Here is a 7,132-nt window from a genome sequence, read left to right as displayed (position 1 = left end):
ATATCAGCATTCAAGTGATTACTGTGTTTGCCATTCCTTACACTCACTGCTCAAGAAAACAAATCTCCAGAACCCAAAGTTTACAAAAATGCCTTTATTTTTTAAGTGGCATTCCCTTTAACTGTTGATCATAGAGTTGATTTTTAGTCAAGGTGATTGGCCAGCAGGGAGATCCATCTGTGTCCCACTAGCTGGTTGTGTCATTAACTGTTGGTCATTGAGTTGGTCTGCAAATATGGCATTTGGCTAGCAGGGAGGTCGATGCATGTTAGGTACCTCAGCTGGCTGAGTCATAATGAGATCCAACCAAGCCCCACCAGCTGGTCATAGACTGAGTTTGTATTTTAAAAACGGAAACATTGGAGTATAGGGTTGGTTAATTAACTTTATTTGCTCATAAACACTGGCTTAAAATGATAGCTGATCACATTGATAATTGCTGAGAGTCAAGTCGCATGGACATTTTGGTTATTGCCTCACCCCAATCATGATGCCAAGCATAATCCTAGAGATTGTGTCTTTAAACCTAAATTCAGGTTTCACACAATTTCACACATTAATATTCATGATTTACATGGTACTGTTCCATTCTCCTTATTGGTTCTAATAACATGGTGATACTGTTCATGTCATCTCGCAACAGGTAAATTAAAAAACCCAATAAGAATTTATTCTGGATTTCTGGTCGATGATTCATTAAATGTAAAAATGTAAGGGTTACACTAGACATAAAGAGAAGAGTTCCCACACAATTAAACTCTAGACTACATTTATAATATGAGTGGTACACGTGATGGCTAATTTTCAACGTGGTATATTGTGATAGTTTCTAAGCATATACTATAATTATTGTAATCAACTTTACAGAGATAATTTAATAATTCTGTTTTCATGACCCAACCAACCCTATATAGCTTCAATCTGGTGAAATAATAAAAATCAATGCCCTCTATGACAGGATTTAATAGAAAAAAATCACTATGTCACTGATTGTTAAGATGGTGACCCTATGCACACATCTAAGCAAACATTATCAATTATTGGTGAATGCGAAAACTGTGATAAAACAAGGGTTCAAAGTTTTCTTTTGATATTAATTGTTATTTCCAAATCATTCAGACTGGTTGACTCTCACCAAAGCAGGCTTTTCCAAGAAGTTTTAATATATATTGTTACTTTCTTTGGCATTTAGAATAACAAAAATGAGAATGCAAACATTAAAATTTCACTTTTTAAATGTGAATACTGTACTATTGTTTATGAGTAGATTTTCCTGAAATGAAATATTTTACAATTTAAAACCTTGCCAACTTTTATATCATAGGAGTGAAAAATAGTTGGTATTTATCTGATCAGAAGTTTTGATTTAGAAGATTAGGATATATACTCTGTGTAGAAACAGTGAAAGAAATTTTTAGTGTGTATTTATAGGGTGTAAGTTATACTGTACTGTAATGAGGTGGTTGTAGATGGGAGGGACAGGTGGAGAGGGGCAGCTCCATCCATTTGTAATTGTAGAGAGAGGCCCCATGCAGACCTCCAAACCCAAAGTGTCATACCACATTTTACAAAATAAAGGAGACCTTTCTTCATATCAGTGCCTAATGTCTGATATATCCTGACATATTGGTGAAGTTGTTGTTGTTACATTGGTTGTCTAGTGTTTTGACCCTGTCTATGGTGTACTGAGTTGACATGTCTGGAGGGTCTATGGTGTACTAAGTTGGCATGTCTGGCGGGTCTATAGACTATGGTGTACTGAGTTGGCATGTCTGGCAGGTCTATAGACTATGGTGTACTGAGTTGACATGTCTGGAGGGTCTATGGTGTACTGAGTTGGCATGTCTGGCAGGTCTATAGACTATGGTGTACTGAGTTGACATGTCTGGAGGGTCTATGGTGTACTGAGTTGGCATGTCTGGCGGGTCTATGGTGTACTAAGTTGGCATGTCTGGAGGGTCTATGGTGTACTGAGTTGACATGTCTGGAGGGTCTATGGTGTACTGAGTTGACATGTCTGGAGGGTCTATGGTGTACTGAGTTGACATGTCTGGAGGGTCTATGGTGTACTGAGTTGACATGTCTGGAGGGTCTATGGTGTACTGAGTTGACATGTCTGGAGGGTCTATAGACTATGGTGTACTGAGTTGACATGTCTGGAGGGTCTATGGTGTACTGAGTTGACATGTCTGGAGGGTCTATGGTGTACTGAGTTGGCATGTCTGGAGGGTCATCCTTATCTTAGTAGTATGGAAGATAAAAATATGTGTATGATGCAAAGTTTTGGATATGTTTGATAAAACTGACTGTAATTTGTATTCCTTCCTATGCAATATTATTTATCATATTTAATGATGTTCAGAGTTAGTTATTTACATTATTTGAGCTATATAGCACAACTTTTTTTAGTGTCATTTTGATTACTAAGTTTTAACCACAATGACAGTTTTGAATTGAGATAAAATCTATCTACTGACGTATCAGGTATAACTGGAATAGTGAAGTGAAAACACAGAGTCGTACCTAAAATACATTTATTTTAGCTATTTGATAGTGTGATATTTGGCCAGGAGTGTCCTTTTTAGTTAAAATAAATGAAACACAAGTTGTTGTCTTTGCATCAAAGGAGAGTAATGGTGAAACTAATTTATGTCAAAGCATGTCTTTATGCTGAAATGGCTAGGAGCAGTCATTTTCACCAATCCTTTATCACTCAACCTCTGTAGAACATAGAATTAAAATAGGCTTAGGAGAGATCTGCTGTACACTTGGGCAAGGCATTATGGGAAACAAACAATGTGAGGAGCATCACACCTCAGGAAACAATGCTGAAGTCAGCTGTGAGAACAAAAAGAACCCCCTAAGATTGTTTGTTTTCTATACATAGCCAGATGTGCTCATTTTTATAACTCAAGTGTACAATGTTGAATTCGTGAAAATCACTTATCCAGGTTATCTAAACATAAAGAATTACCAGCAACGATAAAACCAGCCTCACCTCTGTTCCACACTTGCGTATGTTTTAGAAAACAGATATTTTAAACTTTGATAACGTGTGTATACAATATACTTTGATAACATATGTATTGGAACCATGAACAATATATTCTCAACATGTGTATGTATACTTGGATGAAAGCTCATCTGTGCAAAAGTTCAGTCTAAGTTAATGAATTTAATGGATGTGTATATACTTGGATAACTTGTGTATCAAGACTTGTGGTTATTGTTTTCAGTACAGCTTAAGTCACTAAATCTGTACTTGCTGCAACTGGGGTATTAGTTTGTTTTCAATCGAACAATCACTGAAAATTATTAAAATACCAATAATTGGACATTGGACATGTTAATTAGGGGTTGATTGTATCCAGAAGTAGTACAATAGCAGGTTGATTATTTTGTTTTCAATTGAACAATAAATTCACTGAAAATTGTCAAAATACCAATAATTGGACATTGGACATGTTAATTAGGGGTTGATTGTATCCAGAAGTAGTACAGTAACAGGTTGATTATTTTGTTTTCAATTGAACAATAAATTCACTGAAAATTGTTAAAATATAAATAATTGGACATTGTACATGTTAATTAGGGGTTGATTGTATCCAGAAGTAGTAGCAGGTTGAAATCATGATCGTCGTTGGAACCACCGATTTTAGGGTTTGGACCCAAAAATTAATTTGACTGGATTTATTGTACCATATTATGTGTACAGGTAGCTGACAGATTCAATACACCTCATGGTGTAAAATATTTTGAATTTTAAAAGTCATTATGTATCTAACAAAGTAGTGTGAAATAAATAGTCCAGTTGCAGCTAGTACACCTTAGATAATGAATCGGTAGTGTCTAGTGGTAAGTTAATAAAGACAAAGACATTTTAGTACAAAGTAAGAAATGTTCGATGTAAAAACTAGATATTCTTTTATAGTATTGATGTTTGAATACTGAATATGTTATATTTATCTATTCATTGACAAATGGAGGCTGATGTATACGTTTACAAATCACAGCTTAAAACTTGCCAGACTTTTCACCATACATTTTAGTCCAAACCTACCTGACTGATGTTTTGTATTCCCAAGTCTGTAAAAACCCAAACACTATTTGGAAGAATCTTTGTCTACATTCTCGGAGATAGTGGACTCCTATGTGGTGATTTGTTTGTAAATATTTACAACTTTTTTTTCACTTTCCTATATATTTCTTTACTTGTACATTTATTGAACAGATGCTTATATCGCATCAACCATTGCCAAAGATATTATAATATATAGAAATAGATTAAGTTATTCTGTTTTGTCTTTCAGTGTAAGGGACTGGTCAGTTTCTCTTATGGAGTGGGGGGGGGGGAGATGTCAGTGGATTTTTCCATTAGGCCGACAAAAAGTCACTGACCCCCTCTCTGTAAAACCAAAAACAGGCTGATTTCCATCACTTATATCTAAAACTTGTTATTATTATTCAGTTTATTTACCTCAAATAAATATAACAGTGGGTAAATGGGGAGTCAGGAAATAGCTTACAGCTATGATGACCCTCATTCCCATCCAAAATTTGCAAACCAGGATAACCCCTTACTGCCAATTTCAAAACAGAGTGACCCCTTCCCCATTAATCTCCCCCCCCCCCCCCCCAGCTGAAGAAACTGAGCAGTCCGTAAGAATGATTGTTGGTAGGAGTATACATCGATAATGTCATTCCAGTTTGTCTTTCAGCATAACAGTTACTGTACGTCAATGAAGCAAGGCTTCAAAGTGTTGTAATGAATCTTTAATTAAAGTGACACAGACTGAGTTTACAAACTTTTTTATTTGGGTGAAAATTCTAACATGAAACCTTGATTAAACAATTCTAGTATGGTTTAAATGTCAAAGCATAACTTTGACAATATCATCTTCTGACAATCCTAGTCCAGCTGATGCATCGTCGTGATACCACAGGCTCTTTTACAACACCGTCCAAGACACTTTATTTTGCAGTGTCGTGGAAGAAATAACATCTCTGGTTTGTGAGAATGAGTTGATGACATAAAAGATATCCCCTCCATATCTTAGTGGACATACTGTTTCTGTCATCTAGTCTGTGTACATAATGCCAGAATTCCAGGTTTCAGTTCCACCATTAACGAGTTTTACAATTTTTTGTAAAGTATGGTTCAGCAAATAGAATACGTACTACATGATGTACCTTTCAACATACAACAACATGTATATGCCCCTTTAACAATTCTTAATTTGACATTGAATTTATTGAAACAATCACTGTAAAAAATTAAAGTAGATAGGAAAACTTTTCTTCTTTTTTTGTATATACAATGCAATTGTGAACAATATAGCCCTGCCTGGCAGACTAACAAGAAAGCTGAGCTGGTTAATCAAGTGATTCACTGCTATCAACTTGTTGTATTGAACACATACTAATTTTTAGTCGGAAGTTAATCATGATAGTGTCTTGATGGTTTTTAATTTGATAAGGTCTAACTAAAAATTGTGTGGTTCTGATTACACTCAAGTTTACAATAGTTGGGGTAGGTAGATTTTTAAATTTATTTTTTATCTATTTTTTCCACATATTTGAGTGTCTAGTTCAGGTAGTTATGTTTTCCATTGTTTTCCGTGTTATTGGTTTCTTCTCATCAGATGTACAGCCATTACAGACTGGAAGAAGTTGATGTCAGTTTCTACATCCACTATTTCTGGGGAGACTTCACAATTTTCATGATTTTAAAAATTAGGTGGGGGTCTGGTAACCAGAACCAAACATTTTTTTTCTGGGTTTTGGAATCATGCTTTCCATGGTATAACTGTATCAATGTGTTGGATTATTTATATTAGTAATATGAACACTAAAGTTCAAACAAGAAAAATTGAGCCGTTGAATTAATAGTGTTGTAAGGATTATATGAATCTTGTGTTTTGGACAAAAAATTGATGTATTTTGAAAAAAACAATTGTTAAACAATTAATAGGTGTATAATTCTCTTGCAATGTATGTATGTAGACATATTACAAGGGATATGCACATAAATGTGTCTTCTTGTGTAATGTGAGAGAACAGTTTTAGTATACATGCCATACTGTATATAATAGTGAAAGACCCAAATAGTGGGTAGTTACAAGTCTGGAATGAGAGTGAAATATTGCCGTGTGATTGTAGGCAAGATTGGAGAACAGTGGGCTGATGCACTAAAGGTGCATATTTGCATCAAAGCTAGAGGGTCATGGTTCAGGTTAGGATAGAGATAGGAACTGTTTGACCCCCTAGCCCTAACCTGATGTGTATCATAGATCTAGTCTTGGGTACCCAGGCTCATGCTGCTTGGGGCTCTGCCTACGAGATATGATAGACCTTGAATAGCCACTGTTCTACCCCTGATTGTATATCAAAATAGAATGAAAATGTAGTTAGGAAAAAAGATAAGGTGTCTGGGTTTTCAGAAAACATTTCCAGGGAGGGATTTTGATAAATCATACATACATACATACATACATACATACATACATACATACATACATACATACATACATACATACATACATACATACATACATACATACATACAAACAAACAAACAAACTATTCTGAGAAACTTTGTGGTCCTCCATTTGTTATAAAACCAACTTGGACTGTGGTATTAGCTTACATGTCATCCCAGTTAATTTGAATAAATTTGATATTGTAACTTGAATGTGTGAAAAATAAGGTCTTTTTTTTTTAAAGTTGTGACCAACATTTATGTTCCACAAAGCTCCTAAAAATTGTACAATAGGAAGTAATAATTGTAGATTTAACAAAATTTTCCATTTTTGAAGAGGAAAAACATTAATGAAAACTACTTAGAATAATGGACAATTGTTCTACAAATACTAAGACGTGCTGTCATGGCATAGAACAACTAGCGTATAAATTCCTTATTTTTTGTTCAAACACATGGCTTGGCTTGTATATGGTAAAATACTACAAGTACATCATTTCAGAGCAGAAGCACATAAAAAATATATGGCCACAAAACTAAACTGAGTTGTTTATTTTGACTATATATACTTGTTAATTGCAGTGGACTTTTCTCTTCTATATTTGAATTATGTGCTATCTGGAACAAAACACTGCAGTTGATTGATTTATGGAT

This window comes from Glandiceps talaboti, chromosome 11 (assembly GCF_964340395.1).
Source record: "Glandiceps talaboti chromosome 11, keGlaTala1.1, whole genome shotgun sequence".
Taxonomy (NCBI): Eukaryota; Metazoa; Hemichordata; class Enteropneusta; family Spengelidae; genus Glandiceps; species Glandiceps talaboti.
Note: the sequence above shows the minus strand (reverse complement) of the source record.